General features: G+C 42.8%; 1 protein-coding gene across 1 annotated transcript in view; it reads left to right on the top strand.

Moving 5' to 3' along the window:
- The first annotated feature begins 8,962 nt into the window (after positions 1-8,962).
- Positions 8,963-23,385, top strand: part of LOC124776575 (acyl-CoA Delta-9 desaturase-like) — a 136,911-nt gene continuing 122,488 nt past the window's right edge. Inside the window, exon 1 of the mRNA XM_047251622.1 lies at positions 8,963-9,043. The gene's annotated coding sequence lies outside the window, so the exon portion shown is untranslated. The remainder of the gene's footprint in view (positions 9,044-23,385) is intronic.

Raw genomic sequence — 23,385 nt, 5'->3', positions numbered from 1 at the left:
ATGGTACTGTGTAATGAGAGTGGTACTATATCAGCAAATAGTTCAGGTCCACTTGTTGAAACAGTTATTAAATAATACATTGATATTAGGCCACGGCAGTGGCTAGAATGAGTAAAGTTGAAACAATAAATTTGCTGGTGGGTGCAAGAAGATTACTTATACAGATGTATAATACTGAATTGTTTCGGGTGTAAGGACAGATATTGTATGGTATTTTCATGCATTGACGTAGACTAATGATTGATTCTAATGGACCTGTTAATTATGAAGCAGTGGCCGGGACACGGCCAGCCTTTTACAAAAAAAGGGGGAGCTATGTTCCATCTCAGATTACGTATTACTCAGTGAGCGTTGACATCTAGTGCTATACATTCTTTTCTAAAGTGTTAATTGGTTACTTACTACTAATGGTATCAGTTGCTGGGTTTCTGTGTGTCTTGTAAGTCAGTGTAGGGGAGGCAGTTCTTTACTGTCTGCGCACAGTAAACATGACTCACTGTAAGATGAAGTTTTGCTTCATTTATTAAATGGTGAACGGGTTGATTGGTTTGGGATACAAAGGGACCAAACTACAAGGTCATCAGTCCCTTTTTCCTGATGCAAACAAGGCTTTAGTTAAAGCAACACCCAAATTTAGTTTGGGAAAGTAAAAGAGGCTAAAATAAATGGGGAACCACACCGAAAGAGAAAACGAAACAAACGAACAAGAAAGGGGGAAAATGTACACAACAAGGAACAGTAGAGGAAGGTGTTAAAGCCATAGAGTAGATGGTCTGGGCTGGCTGAACACAAGAATAAAAGAGGATGAGCCAGCCACTTTGCAACACACTAAAATGTCCAGCCCAAAAAGACAAGGCGAGATGAACACACATAGGGAAAGGAAGAGCAACAAAGCAAACAAAATGCGAAGAAAGGATGATAGAGAGCTAAATTGGTGAGCGGGTGGAGGCCTCGGAGAGAAGGCCCTTAGATGGTACGATAAAAAAAACCTCGCTAATAAAACACAAAACTAAATCTGCTGTTGAGCCATTGTCGCCCGAGACCGTAAGTACAGTGCTGGGAAGATTGAAAGTCCACCGCATAACGGATAAAATTGGGCAGTCCAACAAGACGTGGACGACAGTCAGAGGGGAGTCACAGTGAACTGAGGTGGGTCTTCTCGATGGAGGAGGTGACCATGTTTTAGCCACGTATGGTCGATGCGGAGGTGCCAAAGGACAACTGAGTCCGTGCGAGTGTCTCGCATTGATGACCGCCACACATTTGTTGTCTCCTTGATAAAACGGAGTTTATTTGGTGTTCTGAGGAAGACTGATCGCAAATCGGTCTCCGGCAGGACAATCTCCAGGGTTGGTTTACTGGTAGCCTGTATGGCCAGGCGGTCAGCAAGTTCATTGCCCGGTATCCCGACAAGTTCTTCGGTCCAAATGAAGGTCACTGAACGTCCACTGTTCTCGAGAACATAAAGAGACTCATGGGTGGTTATTACCAAAGGATGTCGAGGGAAGCACTGGTCGAGAGCTTGTAGGCTGCTTGAGAAGTCACTACATATGACGAAGGACTCATTGGCGCAGAAGCAGATATACTCAAGGGCGCGGTAAATGGCTACCAACTCTGCAGTGAAAACACTGCAGCCATCCGGCAAGGAGCGTTATTCAGTATGTCCAACGTGAGCGTAAGCGAAGCCAACAAGACTGTCAACCATTGATCAATCGGTGTAGACTACTTGTGAGCACTGGAACTCGCTGAGGAGAGACAGAAAATGCCGGCGGAAGGCCTCAGGTGGAACGGAGCCTTTTGTGCCTTGCAATAGGTCCAGTAGAAGCTGTGGAGGAATTATAGACCGTGGAGGTGTACAGAAGTGGACCCTCAGGAAAGGTGGTATGGGGAAAACGTCGAGTTCATTAAGAAGCGACCAGACACGGACGGCGAGGGGATTGCCACTGCTGGGCCGCTGTTGCCAGAGATGGATCGCTGTGTTAGGAAAAAGGAGACGGTAATTTGGAAGCCGAGACGCTTGGATTTAACAGTCAAACAAATTTGATTCAATGATGAACATTAAGATTTTTTTTACGTAACCAGTTAGAATGAATCCAGATTACGGGGAAGTCTACAGCTTGTAGTGTAGAGGCGAAAGAGATTAACGTGTTACTTTCTGGTTCGCTTCGCTGGATGGTTTAGTACATTTAATAGAACATTAGTTAATTGGAAATAAGTCAACAGAAAATCCAACATTGCTTACATTTTACTGCTCCCTACGTACTGGCAACTTAATACGGTATCTGAGAATCTTTTGATGTTCAGGTGTGCTGCGGCGTATAGTTTTTAGTAAGTTATTTGACAAGTGGACTGTTATGACATATTGTCTTGTTGTATATACTGGCCACACCATTGGCAAATACACACTCGCTCCACAATCAAGATCACTTAGCTAGAGGAGCGTATAGCGACTGTCTCCGATTTTAGAGCACAGTAGTAATATAACAAGAATCGTATATTATTCCGCTACAGTGCAACTGGAGCACCATGGGGATGTACCACCCACAACAGGTGTTGCCTTGTAGACTACACATGACACCACTACGACCAATTAGCAGGGCGCATCACCACGCCTATCCTGCTGACTGCTGTCAGGCGACAGAACCATCAGCGTAAGTGGATGGGATATCGCTCAGGGGTGTGAGGAAGTTTTCTGGAACGCTGAAGGCAGGAAGGCCGTATTTCACGAATGAACAGTCGACATCCACTGAAAGCGGACATTTACTACATTCGAACTGAGATTATGTTCAAGAAATCTGCAACAAACCGATGTTAAGAATATTAGTTGGTAACTATGTGGGTCCGTTCTTTTACTCTTCTTACATACAGGAGTCACCTGCGCCTTTATCCAGTCGCTTGGGACCATGCGGTGGGCGGAAGATTCGCGATAAATGCTAGCTAAATGTGGGGCCAGTACCGCAGAATAGTCTTTGTGAAACCCAACTACGATACTTGTCAAACAGTGACATCTGGTATCCTATGCCCATCCCTGAGCGATATGATTTTGTGACGTCTCTGTTGACCTTGGCGTCAACGGAATGTGAAACCCTATAAACTTCCTTTTTTCTTCGGAAACACTATATTTCTGTATATTTTAACATTACATTGAATAATAATGCAAACATGTTTTTGGTGGTTTGACGACTGCAGCACACAGTTTATGTTTACTTTTATTTAACGTTTATACTTCTCTATGGAAAGAAAAATCATTTATGAAAAAGAAATTTATTATCATGTTTAGAATTTAGGATGTCTTTTCTGAAGGTATTTGTCCTCAATGTAGTCGTGTACAGCAGTGAAACATGAACGGAAAACAGTTCAGACAAGAAAACGATAGATCCTTTAGAAATGTGGTGCTACGGAAGAATGCTGAAGATTATGTGGGTAGATCGGATAACTAATGAGGAGATATTAAACCAAAATCGGGACAAAAAGAAATTTATGGCAGAACTTGACTAAAAAAAGGGATCTGTTAATGGGATACACCGTGGTGGCCGTGCGGTTCTAGGCGCTCCAGTCCGGAGTCGCGCTGCTGCTACGGTCGCAGGTTCGAATCCTGCCTCGGGCATGGGTGAGTGTGATGTCCATAGGTTAGGTTTAAGTAGTTCTAAGTTCTAGGGGACTGATGACCACAGCAGTTGAGTCCCATAGTGCTCAGAGCCATTTGGGATACACCTTTTGGCATCAAGGAATTGTCAGTTTGGTAATGGAGCAAAGTGTGGGTGGTAAAACCCGTAGAGGGAAGCTAAGTCTTGCCTATAGCCATCACATTCAAATAGATGTATGTTGCAGTATTGCAGTACTTATGCAGAGATGAAGAGTCTTGAACGGTATAGACTAACGTGGAGAGTGGCACCAGACCAGTTTTCGGAATGAGGACGACAACTATATAATTTTTTTCTCTTTCCTCTTTATCAAAGAAACATGTCAAATTCTTCAAAACAAATGTTTTTTTAGGCTGTGAAGCTGAAGAACCCAAAAATGTCTGAAACACAAGACAATGAAAGACGATCCAGTAGCAGTGGGTCATTTGATTTTTTGCATGTCTGTACTCATAACTGTTCCTCCACGAGATCCGAATGGAGAACTTGCTCCGGATGCTAATTTCGCCATGAGCATAGCCATGGACATGCCATAATGCCTTTAATGTCGTCCATTCATATGCCGTTCACCGTCTTCGTGGTTTCTCCGCCTTTAGAGCCAGTTTTCCACCTCTAGTGCAAAAAATAGCCCTAACCTCAATCTGCTATTGGCAAGAGAGAGGAGGGACTTCTTATCCCGGATGTCATTCGGTCGCCAGAACCTCGTCAGTCTGAAGAAGGGTGCACCACGTTCAGATGAGGATGGCATTTGAAGGTATCTTCTCCTTACACCCCAGTCTACCCCTTACAGTCTAAGGACAAAAATCAGACTTTTCCACTGCTATGTATATTTTCTTCCCCTATATTGTGTAGAGACATGGACTTTAAATAAAAACGAGGAGAAGACGATGGAGGCCTTTGAATTGTGATTTTATAGACGGATAGTGAGAATACATTGGATCCAGAGAGTGAAAAACGCAGAAGTTTTGAGAAAAAGAACACAACAACTATATTAATCAAGATAGTGCCGAAAGTTGCAATATCTAGGACATATCGTGCATAATACAAACACATATGATTTGCTACAAAAAATACTTCAAGGGAAAATCAGCAGAGAAAGAGGTCCTGGAAGAACACGAATATGTTTGACAACCTTAGATGCTGGTTCATTATGTCTTCAACAGAACTGTTCCATGTTGCTAGCAACAAGAGATGAACAGCCATCATGGTCGCCAACATACGAACCGGATAGGCACCGAAAGAAGAAGAAGAAGAAACTGTGGGACATGGGTGTTCGGAAAACCGGTTTATTCGGATAATGGAATTGTTTACTTTTATTTACCTATAAAAACTACGTTTATTTTCAATAACATTAATATCTTTTATCATTATTACGTAGGCAAGTACAGTAGAAATGTATGCGTACAGACTAACAAACCAAAAACATGTAATATATGTGCATTTTGGATGAACAGTACATATGTGTAGAATTAACGGTTAGCCTAAAAGAAAGTTAATTTTGGTCTGTCCTAGCACGCCTACCCGCTTAGGAGCATGTAAGTCACGCCATTTTTTCGGAACAGGTAATGTGATAACGGTCGCTGTTATCTTGAGCTTCAAACCATCATAGGGCAGTAGCTAAACATGTAAATGCTTCATAAGCACCAGTAGACCCAGAAGAAGGCCGCTGCAACCGTGGCCAAAACGTTGGTCTTCTCCAGCAGTAGTTTTGTACAATATGATGCTGTACCATACCAAGAAAACTTTTATATCGGCTTCAGAAGCAGCCGGTATATTTTCATCTTCATTTTCTGGAGCATTAGTTGATGAGATGCTGGTGGCGTCAGCTTTATCAGTGACGAGGCATAGAGTTTCACATTTGTCGTGTCAGTTCTTTCAGACATGTCTGAAAGAATAGACACCATTTTCATCCTGTAACCACTATGAATCAAGACACAAAGGAACTGGGCACATCAGCTGCCAGTGGCATCGATCTAAATCAATGAGGAAAGCTGAAAATTTGTCCCAGACCGAGATTCGACCCCGTGTCTCCCAGTTACTAAGCAGGTGCGCTGACCACTGCACCGTTTGGACGCAGTGGTCATCGCAAGTGCGCGGACTGCCCTGGTACGCCTCCTGCAGGCCCAAATTCTCAATTTATCCGTACACTACTAATACAGTGCGTCTTGCCCATTACCCTCATTACTCGCGCCATCTCGCCGATTCCCGTAAGAGCTCGAGCTTGATGAACATCCGTCCTGAGGGAATCATTGGCCGTCCTCGACTGACTTACGTATGTGGTATCTGTTCTTTCGGACATGCGAGATGCCACGAGTAATGAGGCTAATGGGCAAGGGGCATTATATTAGTAGTGCTTGGGTAAGGTGAGAATTTGGACCTTATGGGTAGAGCTCTAGTGTATTCCGTGCAATTGTCATGCCCACTGTGTCCGAATGGCGCAGTGGTCAGTGCACCTGCCTAGTAAGTGGCAGACATAGGTTCGAACCCTGGTCTGGCACAAATTTTCAACTTTCCCCATTGATTTAAATCAATGCTCACTGGCATCTAATGTCTTTAATTCCTTTGAGACTAGGTCTACAGTTTCGCTATTCTGCATGACTGGATTCATTTGATCTGCATCGTCGACACTCATACATTCTTTAACGTGTTCTTCATCACATTCAAGGCAATTGAGTTTTTTCTGCATATAGAGCTTTTCGGACATATCACTATGTGAACTTTCCACCATACCCACCATTTTATTCCATGTTTATTTATTTATTTATTCTGTACCTTTACATTATCTCATGCTGCTCCGATTACGTAGGACGCTTCTATTAAATCAATATTTTTTATTTATTAACAGACTTTTGCCACTTCTCTTTTTAACAATAAAGTATATAACAATTCTTTTCTGTAATGCCTTGATCCGTGGGCTGTCATAAGGAGGTTACAGTAGGTGGGAGAGCTCGTAATTTTCTTGTAGGGTATCACATGATAGTTGAGTTGTGCGTTGTCAAGGAACAATAACGTTTTTTTTCCCTTTTGCCATTTTTTAAGCGGTGAGCTTTTATAGAGCTTATGACAACATCCATAAAACATACCGTGAAAAGCGCAGTATCCATTCAGGCGAGCATAGGAAGTTGCTGGCTACCAGTACCATCAACGCAAGCTAAAGCAGTAACACGATCCTTACTTATTTAAGAACCAGGTGCTGCTGATTCACCACTTGAAACGGGAGTTTTTTCGACAAAACTTTTCAACTGAGGCCAGTTTCGTCAGCATTATAAACGTTTTCGAGAGTGTGATCTTCTTCCACGATAAGTACCTTAGTTTTTTTCTCCTGTATTAGAAACTCACGAATGCAGTATTTTGACTTAAAACGCTGTAATCAGCCCGAGACTGCCTTAAAATTCGACGAGCCTCCAAGATTTTCATGAAATTTAACTGCCTTTTCACATAGAATAGGGCAAGTGGTTGTGATCTTCTTTGTGTAGGCAACTTGTAAGCGCCATCACCTAGATCCTTGTTTGTGACAAGCTTCATAGTTTCACGAGTTTTCGAGTGATGCACATCTTTTATATACATCGACTTACTAACGTTGTACTCATTAGATAACTTGCAGATTCACCTCTGGTATTTATCTCTCACAGAGGGTATAGGCTGACCAGATTCCAAAGAGAAAAAACCGGGACACTTCTGTTTACACTTTGTATCTAACTTCATTACTACATTTACGGTTACATTCGTTGTCAGTTATAGTGATATTTTGAAATCGTTAATAGGCCCATGACGATGCAGCAGCTGCAAAACCCATGGCAAGAATGTGTCTTCAATTTGTGTATTGGAATGGAACATGCAGGTACATTACATACAAAAAAATTCTTTTCTTTAGAAATAAAAAAAGACTGATATATACTTTTTATTGTAATAGCGCAGATATATTTTCTGCCATGTTTATTCACTTGTTAGGTATTTAGGCACAATCTATTAATCCTAAAAAGTGTACCACATTATTAATGAGTAATTATATAGGAAATTTCAGATGTAGTTTGATTACCAACCAATTTTCGGTAAGCACTGCTAACACACGCCGCATCACTCACATTCTTCACAATATTAACTTCCATATGGCTGCAGTCCCGTTAGGAGAAATGGCCATTTATATATCCTTGGGTTTTGCTTTTACTTGTCTCGAGACCATGAAGTGGAACGTCGGCAAGTTAGAGGCGGAGGTAGGTAATACCTGCTTTTCTTTTCAACATATCCCTAACTTTTTCTTTAGGCATGACATGAGTTGAACCAAATGTGGTCAGCCTATAGTGGGTATTATGAAAATATATATTTCTATTACGTTTTACTTCTAGGATACTTGTTTTTCGCAAATATTTAATTAAATGTGGAATATTATTGTCCGCATTTTGTTTGTCGATTAAAAACCGGGACAATTATGTGTCCCTAATGATTTTCTCAGGGCACCAGGACATTTGTGTGAAAAACTGGGCCGGCCGGGGTGGCCGAGCGGTTCTAGGCGCTTCTGTCTGGAACCGCGCGACCACTACTGTCGCAGGTTCGATTCCTGCCTCGGACATGGATGTGTGTGATGTCCTTAGGTTAGTTAGGTTTAAGTAGTTCTAAGTTCTAGGGGACTGATGACCGCAGAAGTTAAGTCCCATAGTGCTCAGAGCCATTTGAACCATTTTTTTTAAATCTGGACTGGTCTGGCAACACTGGGACGTCTGGTCAACCTTAGAAAGGACAACACATTTATGTTTATGCACTTTATATCGCAAGTTTACTTTACGCAGAGAAGTAGACACAAGTGATCGTAACAGAGCACAAACCATTACTATTGTCGGCAACTCCGCATTGGTGCGTAGGAGGGGGAGTGGAGAGAGGGGTGAGGGGGAGCAAGACGACAGTTTGGGGAGGACGGTACGCATGAGCGGTTAACAATCGGTTAAACAATCATTCGGTTGACCGACGTTCGGATAATCGACACTGCACTGCACTTTTTTTTTCAATCAGAAAATTGCAACAAAGTGTAGACTCCCGATTCCATCATTAGCGGAATAACGTATCGCCAAATGATATAAGGTCAAACTCTTCTTTCCCACTGGAGTTCACCGGCAGGAAAAACATCTCCATGCAAACCGAGCTATGCATCGTTAGGTAACTCTGCCCCAGCTCTGACCGGAAGCGTTCTTGATGCGGCCGATAAGCGCGAAAGCGACGGCCTATTATTTCTGCTCGCCGCTGCAGAGGTGTCACTGTGGGAAAGAGCTCTCGCTACTTGCTGATAATCGGCGACCCGGGAGTTGCGCCACGGAGCAGACGACCGGCGCATATAAGGGCGAACGAGCACCAGCCGCCGCCATTGGCTGCAGCATCGGCAACGAGGACGGACTTGGAGACACGTGCAGGTGGGTTCGCACAAAACGCGATCTTTCCTTAAGGCTGTGTTGGCCCTCTCACAGGCGCATCGATACGGCGTTGGCCGCTTTTTTTAGCCTGATCTACACGCAATGTTTTGTCGTCAGTTTTGCATTGTCAAGCCAGATTTCTCAAATAGAACGTTACGTGTGGACGGAAGTTTGACAGTCTCTCATGAAATGAATGAAGCTTGACAAAGTCGCAAAACACTCGTGTGCTGGAGCTTTGTGTGTATGCAAGATTGCCAACAAGTCGGTGCATTAAGACGCTCAAACTTCAGCTCAGCTACCAGTCTACTCTCACTGACGCTAGAGTGTCCAAGTGTTATTTTAGTGCGTGTAGTAGCGAAAGAAAATGTCATACTTACGACACTTGAATCATGAAATATTCATTTTCCTTGCCTCTTACATGTAAAATCTGAAGTTTACCATAACCGAGTCAAGAAAAACAAGTCATACGCCGGTTTTGTTAATAACTACGAGGAAGTGGATCCTAAAGAACAAAAGAGGTGGTTAATTAAAAGATCAACTCATCTGGGACATTTTATTGCAAAGAGAGTGCGAAAATAGAAGCGATCCTTCTTTGTAATAATTTTATTTGCTCTCCTACTTGATTGTCGAAGACCAGCATTCGAGAAAATCTTGTTCAAACATAGAACGCCGTTCGTTCTAACGATGAATTTGATGCTTGCGGGAAATATATAGTGCATAAATTAAGTGATCTTATAGGGAACCAACATATATTTGCACGAAAGTTCGTTATTGATGTAATGGTTTTAGCTGAATAACTGGAAGCATTAAGGAAAGGCTTTACAGTTATTAACTGTGCTGGTTCTTTCGGAAGACAGAGTTTAATGCAACAGCTAACAGTCAGAAGCGCCATTACAACACTCGGCATTTCTTTGCATGAACACATCTCATGATTAATGACCATATTCTGATATCCCATCTAAAGCCTATTGCTAACGGCGCATTTTTGAAACTGCTCAGTTTTCTTGTGGCACTAATCTCAGCTATAACATGTACGTTTACTGAAGCTAGAGGATGAACGAGACGCTGACCTCTTGAGATGTATCTTTTTGATTTCTCTGTCAGAATTCCTGTTTGTTCTCTATCTAATGGATCCTGTAGACCATGGGTTGTCACACGGTTGTAAGTGTACCACTGGCGGTACGCAGGGCCATTTCAAGTATTCCGTGTACAAGTAAACAAAACACCATTATAAGTAAAATTGTTCTCTTGTGTTACTGTATTTTTAAAGTAACTTAATAGTGAGAAAACTCATTGATAAAAGTATCATTCGTATATTGTTGTTTACCACAGAATGATTACTTTTTACTCTACAGAGGACATAAGAGGGTCGGATTGTACCAACCCAACCCCTGCCTTCATTAGTCGTCGCTGCAATGGCCGGGAACGATTGATTTCGTTTTGACGATGGCGACATTTTGATCTAGTCTTGTCGTTGGTTACAGTAAAATTTTCGTGCCGCTTTGCAACTGCTGTCAACTTATTTGTTGTTCCAATGAGTGGCGATGCAATAGTCATTATGCAGCGAACAGTTTATTGTTGTTACTGTCACCCTCTTTGGCGTTGCATTAAATGGCGTCGTGAAACGAAGAAAGCTTGCGTCTGGAACCGGAGTGAGCGTATTACAGCAAGCTGATTCTTGACTACAAAAAATGCGACGCGGAGTTTCACTTGATTGCGTGACTTACACGTGATAGTGTTCTAAGTTAACCGTGAAGTGATTTTTAAGCCTCACACTTCCAGGGATGCAGTTAAAAAACCTAACCCAACTCCAAACCGCAAATATGATGAAATCTACTGCAATTTAGCTTTACAGTAAAGACCGGTACAGAAACCAGTGATACCCAGTTCTCCGATGCACTGTATGCTCATAGGCGCCATCAAAGATGTAACCAAACTGAGGTAGTGGCCTTTTTTCATACGAAATCTGCGTTTTGCAACAAATAATCCAAATGAATGGCAAATTTTGTTAACGCTGAAATTAACTTGATAAAAACCTCATACGCGTACATGGCTAGTTTTAGAACTGTAAAGGAACGTCAACTTCACATCCACACCTTGGAGTTCGTTCAGAATTGAACAAACTATAGTGCTACGCCCAACTTTCCAAAAATTTCAAGTGGTACGCAGTAACAGAAAGTCTGGGAACCCCTGCTGTAGACCACTTCATTTTCCTTGCAATATAAATGGCACAGCGAGCAAGGTCATCTCACTCAATTGTTCTTTTAATTAGAGCCAGACATTGTAGCTTCTCTATTTCTAGACGCTGCAAGGTCGTCCGCATATACCTTCTGAAATTATGTAAGATGTGTTGAAACGTTCGGCCATGCTTCATTGTGGAATTCATACCGACGCAGCAGTGATCGTCAAACTACGTAAAACAGAATTCAGTTACCACAACGTGAAAGCATAATTATATTGGGACAATCAGACAAACGTCTGGTTTCATTTGGAATAAAGTGCAACACAGTCCTGAAAAGCTTGCATCTCGTAATTTTGCCGCTGGGCTTAAACAGTGAGTAGTCCGTACTGGACCCAAAACGTCACATTTAAGGGCGTGCGTAGCGTATCATGAACAACACGCCAGACCCATGCGTATTACTCATGAACCAGGGATTAAAAACAATAATTATACTCCTGAACGACAATAACTTCTCTGTGTGTGACATGTCACACCAAAATATTTATCGGTGAAGTTCTCAAACATCCTCGATACACGACGTAGTCAACAGCGTACAAACTCTTTCATGATGTTTGAACTTTACTCAGCTTCTTTTACGAGGCGCTGGAAACGTAACAAAACGTTATTTACTACGGAAAGGCCTGCGCGTGCACACACTCACACACGACGCATTGGCCACGTCACGGGCTATGCAAAGTGCTTTTTACTTCTTGGAAGCAAATGTAGACGTTTGGGAGTCGTAAAGCGTTACGATAGCGGACGGGATGTTTGCCTGTCGGAGCCGGGACAGGCCGCAGTTTGAAATGTGGGAGGAACCGCGAAGCTCTTTCTGAGTCTTCGCGCGTTGGTTGTAGACAACTGGCAGCAGATATTTACAAATTTACAGAACTTTTTGTGTGGTGACGAGCCCTTATTGAAACATGCGTCTCTGGTAAATAGGTTTTAAATAGTGCTCGACCTGGATGGTAGACATCGAGCGAATTGGCCCAGTGGCAAGACAGCGGACTCGCAATATTGAGGACGCTAATACCTTACCAGCCATCCAAATTTAGGTTGTCCGTAATTTCTCTAAACAACGTAATAGCTTAGTCAACGAAGACCAGAGAAGTTCAATTAGGAGAAAGAAGTCGTATAATCGCACATTGATAGAAGGTAGTGCCATGAGTAACAAGCTAAAAGTCCTGACCAGTGGGGAATGAGCGTTAGGGTGCGAAGGGGCCAAAGTGTTTAAAGGTCACATTGTTAGGTTTATCTTGGATAACTCGAAAAGCGCCGTTTCCAGTGAAAATGTTTCCTATAAGAATCTTTAACTACATTAAATACCCTACAGAAACATTCTATTTATTTTTTCTCGAGGAATCATACAGTGAAGCGCCAAAGAAACTGGTACAGACATGCGCATCCAAATACACAGATATGTAAATAGGCAGCATACGGCGCTGCGGTCGGCAACGCCTATATAAGACAACAAGTGTCTGGCGCATTCTTAGGTCCGTTATTGCTGCTACAATTGGAGGTTATCAAGGTTTAAGTGAGTTTGAACGTGGTGTTATAGTCGGCACACGAGCGGTGTGACACAGGATCTCCGAGGCAGCGATGAAGTGGGGATTTTCTCGTACGACCATTTCACGAGTGTACAGTGAATATCAGGAATCCGGTAAAACATCAAATCTCCGACACAGCTGAGGCCGGAAAAATATCCTGCAAGAACGGAACCAACGACGATTGAAGAGAAACGTTCAACGTGATAGAAGTGCAACCTTTCCCCAGATTGCTGCAGATTTCAATGCTTGTCCATCAACAAGTGTCAGTGTGCAAACCATTCAACGAAACATCATCGATATGGGCTTTCGGAGCCGAATGCCCAATCGTGTAGCATTGATGACTGCACGACACAAACCTTTACGCCTCGCCTGGGCCCGACTACACCGACATGGGGCTGTTGGTGACGGGAAACATGTTACCTTGTCAGACGAGTATCGCTCCAAATCCTGTCGAGCAGATGGAAGTGCACGGGTATGGAGACAACCTCATGAATACATGGACCCTGTATGTCAGCAGGGAACTGTTGAAGCTCGTGGAAGCTCTGTAATGGCGTGGGACGCGTGCAATTGGAGTGATATGGGACCACTGATGCATCTACATACGACTCTGACAAGTGACACGTCCGTAAGTATCCTGTCTGTTCATCTGTATCCGTTCATGTCCATCGCATTCCGACGGACTTTGGCAATCCAGCAGGACAATGCGACACTCCACACGTCCAGAGTTGCTACAGAGCGTCTCCAGGAACATTCTTCTGAGTTTAAATACTTCCGCTGGCCGCCAGACTCCCCAAACATGTACATTATTTAGCATATCTGGGATGCCTTGCAACGTGCTGTTCAGAAGAGATCTCTGCTGCACCTCGTACTCTTACGGATTTATGAACAGCCCTGTAGGATTCATGGTGTCAGTTCCCCCCAGGACTATTCAGACATTAGTCGAGTTCATTCCATGTCATGTTGCGGCACGTCTGCGTGGTCGCGGGGGCCCTACGCGTTATTAGGCAGGTGTACTAATTTCTTTGGTTCTTCAGTGTAGTTTCCGCATTGCAGGGGATGCAAAAATCACGGATTGTTGAAAATATTGTTTCAACGTTATTAAATCAATATATGAATGAATCAAGGAGCAATTAGAACAGGAGTTAGGGGAACATCAGGGAGGTTTCTGACCATGGAGAAGCTGTGCAGAGCAGATAATTAGTTTAAAATTGATTATCGCATACTACAAGAAATGGAACAAACCTCTGGCAATAACATTTGTAGATTTTAAGAAGTAATATCACTGTCTTCACAGACCTTCAGTATTAAAAATTTTAAGAAATCTAGGACTCCATCCAAAACTAATTAAAATAATACAACTCACTCTAACCAATACCAAATCAAAACTGAAGTTTATAGGAGAAATTTCGGAACCATTCCTCATAAAAACTGGCTTAAGACAAGGTGACTGCCTATCACCATTACTGTTCAACTGTGCACTGGAATACATAATGAGAGAATGGTACAAGGACAACCCAAAGAGAATAAGAATTGGAAGTGCAAAAGATGATATTAGCTTAAACTGCTTGGGATTCGCTGATGATCTTGCTCTCCTAGCCAACACTGTTCAAGAAGCCAGGCAACAAGTGAAATCACTACAAGAAATAGCAGAGAAAGTAGGCCTTAGAATATCATTTGAAAAAACGGAGATTATGCTAACTGATCCACCACTTGCAAACAAAATTACAATAGGAGAACAGGAAATCAAAACTGTTGATAAATTTAAATATTTAGGCGAAATAATAACATACAATCTAAATGAGAAGCCATCATGGCAGAACAGAATTAAAAAACTGTACTACGCAAATTACATTACCAAAACTACATACAACAAAAAAGCCTATCTATAGAGGCAAAATTAAAACACTATAAAACAGTTACACAACCAGAAATAACGTATGGAGCTGAAACTATCTTCAAAACAACTAATACAGAAGAAATTGACAGAATACTAAAAATAGAAAGAATAATAATTAGGACATGTATAAATAAACAGTATATAATAAATGGACATTGGAGAATAGCATCAAATGAAACAGTATATAAGAAAATAGAACCAGTCATGAGCACAATCAGGAAGAAACGCATCTCATCCTTTGGACATCTGATGAGAACTCCAGAAAACAGAAAACAGAATTAGTAAAAAAATAATACAAAAATTGAGGAATAGCAAGAACGACATTAAATGGATCACAGAAATTAAGGAAGATATAAAAGAACTTCAAATTACAGTAGATGACCTAAAAAACAAGACAGAGAAAACCAGAATACTGCAAGACCCGCAAACCAGACTACAAATGAAAATCAATAAAAGGAGTACAGGAAGAGTGGTCTCAGATGAAGAAAGAAAGAAAATATCTGAAAGAATGAAGAAATATTGGGCAGACAGAAGAGCAAAACACCTTTCGTATAAGAATAGACTCTAATAATTATATTACCTAAATATCATATTAAGTTATTGTTGAACCAAATTGTATCCCTGTGTGACAACTTGTTTAGAACTTTGTATTTTTGACTAGAGTGGTCCAATGAAGCCCATAAAATAAATAATAATAATAATAATAATAATAATAAATCAATATTTATTTTTTAATGAAGTTGATTAAAGAGCCATATTAAAGGCTATGTTGTGTTGTTCCTGTTGTGCAACTGAGTACAGGTTTGGGGGGCGGGGGGCGGGGGGCAGTGGATGATGGAGGAGCGAGGAAATGTAGGTCACAGGATTACGGTCAGCGCTTTTCTCCTCCATACGTGAACTTACACACCCCTTCTGTTAGGAATTTTAATGTGTTGTTCGTGGCATTCCCTCCCACGACCGTCCAAAAATTTGTGAGTACACGATTTCTTCCCCTGATTTTCCTTGACTGGACTAAAAGGTGAACGCCAGGATGCTTCCTTTGAAAGGGCCCGGCTGACTTACATCAGCTGCTACAATGAATTGTAGGCAGCAGGATCTGATACGATAATTGGTGATGTACCTCTGACCACCAGGTGACAGCTATCCAATGGCGCTACGTAAATCTCCTCACAGTGCCTTCTAAGCAAGACAGTCCATTCGTAAGACGGGACAACTGTGCAGCTAGTCCGACGCGTTCGAGTCGAGCCATGATTCATTATCATCATTCGGCAACTCCGGGAGACTGTTACGCCTAGATGGATTGACCCCAACGAGTTAACGGAGATCAGTTCATAATAAAAGAACATCATGCCCAGTGGAAACTGAAATTGTTGGGCACACATAATAACGAGTTCTATCTGGGACAGATATGGGGGTCTCGGTGGCCACTGGAGTACAGGGCTATTACAAATGATTGAAGTAATTTCATAAATTCACTGTAGCTCCATTCATTGACATATGGTCACGACACACTACAGATACGTAGAAAAACTCATAAAATTTTGTTCGGCTGAAGCCGCACTTCAGGTTTCTGCCGCCAGTGCGCTCGAGAGCGCAGTGAGACGAAATGGCGACAGGAGCCGAGAAAGCGTATGTCGTGCTTGAAATGCACTCACATCAGTCATAACAGTGCAAGGACACTTCAGGACGAAGTTCAACAAAGATCCACCAACTGCTAACTCCATTCGGCGATGGTATGCGCAGCGTAAAGCTTCTGGATGCCTCTGTAAGGGGAAATCAGCGGGTCGGCCTGCAGTGAGCGAAGAAACGGTTGAACGCGTGCGGGCAAGTTTCACGCGTAGCCCGCGGAAGTCGACGAATAAAGCAAGCAGGGAGCTAAATGTGCCACAGCAGACGGTTTGGAAAATCTTAAGGAAAAGGCTAAAGCAGAAGCCTTACCGTTTACAATTGCTACAAGCCCTGACACCCGATGACAAAGTCAAACGCTTTGAATTTTCGGCGCGGTTGCAACAGCTCATGAAAGAGGATGCGTTCAGTGCGAAACTTGTTTTCAGTGATGAAGCAACATTTTTTCTTAATGGTGAAGTGAACAGACACAATGTGCGAATCTGGGCGGTAGAGAATCCTCACGCATTCGTGCAGCAAATTCGCAATTCACCAAAAGTTAACGTGTTTTGTGCAATCTAACGGTTTAAAGTTTACGGCCCCTTTTTCTTCTGCGAATAAAACGTTACAGGACACGTGTATCTGGACATGCTGGAAAATTGGCCCATGCCACAACTGGAGACCGACAGCGCCGACTTCATCTTTCAACAGGATGGTGCTCCACCGCACTTCCATCATGATGTTCGGCATTTCTTAAACAGGAGACTGGAAAACCGATGGATCGGTCGTGGTGGAGATCATGATCAGCAATTCATGCCATGGCCTCCACGCTCTCACGACTTAACCCCATGCGATTTCTTTCTGTGGGGTTATGTGAAAGATTCAGTGTTTAAACCTCCTCTACCAAGAAACGTGCCAGAACTGCGAGCTCGCATCAACGATGCTTTCGAACTCATTGATGGGGACATGCTGCACCGAGTGTGGGAGGAACTTGATTATCGGCTTGATGTCTGCCGAGTCACTAAAGGGGCACGTATCAAACATTTGTGAATGCCTAAAAAAACTTTTTGAGTTTTTGTATGTGTGTGCAAAGCATTGTGAAAATATCTCAAATAATAAAGTTATTGTAGAGCTGTGAAATCGCATCAATCATTTGTAATAACCCTGTAATTCATCATCACACAGACAGTTCATAGAGACACGTGCCGTTTGTGGATGAAAGTTCGCTTGTCGAAAAACGGTATTTTCGTATGAAAGGTGTTACAGTATCCATCGCTGTACACAATGTGACGCCATTCATCAGCAGTCAATGCTTCCCGGTCGCGGCACCAGTTCAAAAGAGGCGTTTGAGTTATGATGAACACGGAAACCTACGCGTGGGAAAGTAACTCTTCAGTTCGGCTACTGTTATTCTCCGATAAATGTTGCGGGATGACACAGAATATTGCAGGGAGACCATTACTTGTTGTCAGATGACAGGCGCAGATGTGAATAGTTTACGAAGTGCTTAGTGAAAAATACAACGATCCCCTCTCGTGGTTGTCAGACGTGGACGACAGAAATCTCGACGACATTTATGCCTGCACTTGCCTTCCCATGCAGTAGATCTGAAACATCACGGCACTGTGACATCCGAAAGCCCCACAAATCTGGATATTACAAATATTACACGACTCGACCAGCTGGCCAAATGGAGGCCCACAATGAAGCCCCATTTCAAATTTTCTAAGGTGCTGATAACGCTGTCTCACACGGATGAGTAGTATCTCCACGTCGTTCGTGACGATCAGTCAACATTTCACACTGCTCATGTCCCTTATATACTCTGTCAGGCCTAGTAACACAATAAACATCAACATCATCAATGTCCTCTGGTGGCCGTTCTGTGTGACACAGAGAACTGAAACATTAATCACTTACATAATCGCCGGCCGTTGTGGCCGAGCGGTTCTAGGCGCTTCAGTCTGAAACTGCGCGACTGCTACGGTCGCAGGTTCGAATCCTGCCTCGGGCATGGATGTGTGTGATGTCCTTAGGTTAGTTAGGTTTAAATAGTTCTAAGTTATAGGGGACTGATGACCTCAGATGTTAAGTCCCATAGTGCTCAGGGCCATTTGAACCATTTGAACTTACATAATCGTCGAAATTACGTTGACATCCGAACATGTCTTCTGCATGGGTTACTTTTTTTGTTATGCTGTGTATTTGCCACTTCGTGGCATTTAGGGTAACGAACTATAAAAGCAGAGGTTCTGTGGGTGATATCTTGCCCCTACTGAGAATTTTTCCTCTCAGCATTTGAGCCTCTATGTTAAATTGTAGCTCATGGTCTGAGTGTTGTGTTGTCCTAATCATTATCATTTTCTCCTCATCAATGCGCAAGTCGCCGAAGTGGCGTCAAATCGAAAGACTTGCACCCGGCGAACAGTCTACCTGACGGGAGGCCCTAGTCACATGACATTTACATTAAGGAAAATATTTGGCCCCAAGAGGAACAGCCATAGGAATGGAGAACTTGCAGACTTATTCTTACAAGCTGATATTGGTCAAAGGATGAAGAAGAGAACACTGATGTGGGCAAGACATCTAATTAGTATGGGAGAGGAAAGAACACCGCGAGTAGCACTCTGAGGATCCGTGGATGGCAGAGGGGGCCGACGAAGGCCACGGACAAGATGGAAGAATGATGTCGACAGGAATACGGAGGCTATGGGGCTGAGGACAGGAGGATGGTCCACGAAAGCCAGGAACAGAAAGACTGCAGCAGGAAAGTATAGAACGCATCTTGTATATCAGGCCAAAGTGACAGTTATGAAGAAGAAATGAGTAAATAATGAATGAATAAATAAATGAAAGGCAATTGTTATCATAACTATTCTCGTCGTTGAATACTGCTACTGTTGTATAAAAAAGGGTGGTTTGTTTGTGTTTTATAAATGTAGTTCTATTTTACGCGGCTGCACTTGACAATGGAAGCTCACCGACCTAAGAGCTACATCTTAAAGTCGCGCACTGTATTTATCATTATATGCATGAGATGATGATGGTGAACCCGTATGTATTTTTTCCGACAAAAAATGTACCGACATCTCAAGATCACGATGTGGCGGTGTCATGCCTCTCACGCTACTCGATCTCAAGTCTCTCTCTTTGCTTGATTTTAAGGCACTGTGCGCTGGGAATGAAACCTTGTACACATGTTTTTCCCCTGACATTTCAAACTGACACTGATACAGAGCATTTCCTGTATCCTCCTGGATACCGTGATATGTTAGTAACTAAAATATTAACTCAAACAATGGAAAATCCAGGATGGAATAATGAGAATATTATGAAAAGTATAGATTGCAGTTCCCCATATAGCAGAGTTGTTGAGTCGCAGACAGACACAACAAAATGACTACTAAACACGTAAGCTTTGGGCCAGATACCTTCTTCCGGAACAGACAACGCACACATACACATTCACGCAAAGGCAACTGACAAACACATAACCTCTGTCTCTGGCTTCCGGGATCAGTCTAGCCCCGGCAGCCAGAGACAGTAAAATAACAAATGATGGTCCTGTGCGTAGTTCCGGTAAACCCCACTTAATGTCAGTCCTTGTCACCATCTCCATAATCCCTGCGGCTAACTGTCCCTGGACTACAAAATAATTTCATAATTGCCCATGTTTTGATTAGACATAGTACCTCGCAAGATGGCTGATATGATAATAAACTATTTCAGTAGATTGAAAAGTGATTGGCGATAATTTCCGCGCAAACAAAGCTACAGAAACTGAGGTAACCTAGGAAAAAGGCTACCAATCCAACCGACCGTTGCCAAAACTGTACGTTGAGGCACTCTTTAAAACCGCGTGCAATGTATGTCATCGCTCCGACTCGATGAAACCACGTATCTTCCAGGAATTCAGGGAGGTCATTTTCAAATATCATTTTCTAAATCATCCCCATTTCACATCTCGGGAAACGCAGCCTCTCATTTATGAGTGTGTTCTAAACTAAACAAATGTGCAAGGATATGATGATATATTTCGCCTGAAAAATGTTTGGCATAGCAAATTTTGGAAAGACAACGATTTGTGTGTTTTACAGCAGTACCAAAAAGGATGTATTCGTTGCGAGACCGACAAAGCAGAAATCATTAGATAGATCAATTATTTTCAGGGTGCCTTGAGAGCTATTATGAATGTTCATTTCTGCAGAATTTAATAGTGAATAAATTATGGAGTAGTTAGTGCCAGTTATGACAGTCACGCATATTTTCAGTTTGAAAACGTCTAGCAAGCCCTCATATTTTTTAATCTCTTCTGAGACATTCATAGTGTATATAAGTTCGGAGTTGATGCAAGTACTAAAACCGTTCGAGGCATTATGACTACCTCTGCGTCGAGAAGCAGTAATTATGTAACTGCCTTGACGCACGATGATCCACATTCTATAGTAAGCACTAAAAAGTATTATCTGTACCTATATTCGCATTACTCCATTCCGGCGTCTTCCATGTCAGTTACGCAGCTATTTCATTCGTTAGTAGTGGAGTATACCAGTGCATGTTCTTGCGTGTTCAAGTACAAACCAGTCTCGCTGGATCGACAGTGCCGTCATTTTTGGAACAAGAAGAAGGTAGAGCTCCCAGATAGGTGGCGTACATTAGTCGACCACAGTATTACTGCGCCTGGGAAATGAGGGCACTTCGGTCGGCTTATCGTGAGTTTTTATCGTGAATTTCAAAATGGCACGCTGAAACACTTGATATGCAAAACGGTCTTGAAATCATTCACAGTGCCATGCGTTTTCCTTAGCCACCACTGTACTTTTTTAAGACAGTCAAGTTCGGAGTTGATGCACATACTAAAACCGTACGAAATCGTTGAATAATGTAATCACAATGCATAATGTGGTCAATTCGACAGAAGAATCACTATTTTCAGGTCATTATAGACACTGTGACGGACATAGCTCATCTTTTGTATTTGTGTGTGTGTGTGTGTGTGTGTGTGTGTGTGTGTGTGAGTGTGTGTGTGTGTGTGTGTGTGTAGGGGGGCGGGAGGAGCAGAATGTTCAGAAAATGCAAGCCGCTTTCTCTATTCCCTTTCAGGGCATGGATATATGACCTTCCGGAAATAAAGCCAGATGAGGCGTAAAAAGTCTTCCGATGCCTGAATAAATGAAATATGGCGTGAAATTATGTTGATTCAGCCGGCCGGAGTGGCCGTGCGGTTCTAGGCGCTACAGTCTGGAACCGCGAGACCGCTATGGTCGCAGGTTCGAATCCTGCATCGGGCATGGATGTGTGTGATGTCCTTAGGTTAGTTAGGTTTAAGTAGTTCTAAGTTCTAGGGGACTGATGACCTCAGAAGTTGAGTCCCATAGTGCTCAGAGCCATTTGAACGATTTTATGTTGATTCAATAATAATAATCAAAGTTTGAGGGAAAGTTATAAAGAAGATACTTGCTAAATTGATGTATGGAGGATGTGTAAGGGATTTCCAGCGAAACTTCCGCTCCGTAGTAGAAACATGTCGCTCGGCGCATACGTTACAAGATTGTCTCGACTACGCTGCAGAAGTTTCGCTGGAAAACCCTTACACAGTTCCTACCTTTCCCCAGGCGAATTCTGTATTTTCGGAGTTCTGAAGAAAGGCATTAGAGCAGGCGATTTGCTTCGGACGAAGAGGTGCATGCCTGGGTACAATCGTGGTTCCGTAGACGACCGCAAGCATTCTACCATAGAGGCATCGACCGTTTTGTTTCCTGCCTCGTTTTCATTTGATTTTCCTTACAATAACGTGCAGGAATGTTAAAGGTCACTGCTGGGTACAGATGAACTAGCTATTCGTACCTACTGCCCATCTGTCGTCCTACTAGATGCCTCAAGGAAGTAGTGTCGGTACGGTCCTGTCTGTTACACGCTGTCACGGTGTACAGAATTGTAACAGTTTATCTCTTTTTCTAGCTTAGTTGCGCCAAAACCTTATCGAGCCTGCGCAGTCCAATGGTATGCGGACGGTGGGCTTGGGAGGAGCTATAACTACGAGTACTGTCAGCGAGAATTCTCACCCGACACCAAATCAGGAAATTTGAAAGTAGCTACATCTGGAAGGCTCCACTCCAGCCGGAAACAAGGTCACTCTAGCTTCAAAAAACGATTACGCCTATCGTTTTTGTGCAAAAAGTTTCGAATTTCCTAATTTTGTAATCATCATTGAGACCGACTGCCATAGATTGCGTCTTTGGTGACATTCACGGAATTCATATTCAAGAAGAGCAGAGTTCAAATCCCAATCCGACGAACCTGAGCAGGCCGCTGTGGCCGAGTGGTTCTGGGCGCTTCAGTCGGGAACCACGCTGCTGCTGCGGTCGCATGTTCGAATCCTGCCTCCGGTACGGATGTGTGTGATGTCCTTAGGTTGGTTAGGTTTAAGTAGTTCTAAGTCTAGGGGACTGATGACCTCAGATGTTAAGTCCCATAGTGCTTAGAGCCATTTGAACCATTTTGAACCAGCCTGATTCAATTTGTCTGGATATTTCCTAAGACATTTAAGGCAAATGCCTGGAGATATCTTTCGCTTCCATGTCCATTTAGACAATAGAGAACGCGATAGAGAGAGAGAGAGAGAGAGAGAGAGAGAGAGAGAGAGAGAGAGACGGAACACTTCTGCTTTCCCTGAGTGCGGTGTTGGACTGGGATCCAGTCTCTACTCCCTTGGCAAATTAAATGAGCGCATTAACGACAACGACGGATAGGGGCGAATTCAAATCTCGCCTCGTGTTGGAATAAAACGCAGTGTACGACTCTCCATAAAATATTTGTGAAATAAATTTCCTGTCTCAAGCATAACAGAGATACCATCATGAAGGGCGTTCAATAAGTAATGGAACTCATTCCAGGTTGAAAAAATGGGAAATTTGTTGCGGGACTTTGTGAAATATTCCCGCTTCGGACCCTGTAGTTTCATGAAGTTCAGATTGGTGGTGATACTATAAGTAGCCTTGAACATGGCGTCTGTAACCGAGGTGCGTTACAAGCAGAGAGCTGTCAGTAAGTTTGTTTTAGCGGAAGACCAGAG

Source organism: Schistocerca piceifrons, chromosome 2, assembly GCF_021461385.2.
Source record: "Schistocerca piceifrons isolate TAMUIC-IGC-003096 chromosome 2, iqSchPice1.1, whole genome shotgun sequence".
NCBI classification, from domain to species: domain Eukaryota; kingdom Metazoa; phylum Arthropoda; class Insecta; order Orthoptera; family Acrididae; genus Schistocerca; species Schistocerca piceifrons.
This window is presented reverse-complemented; position numbering and strand designations above follow the sequence as displayed.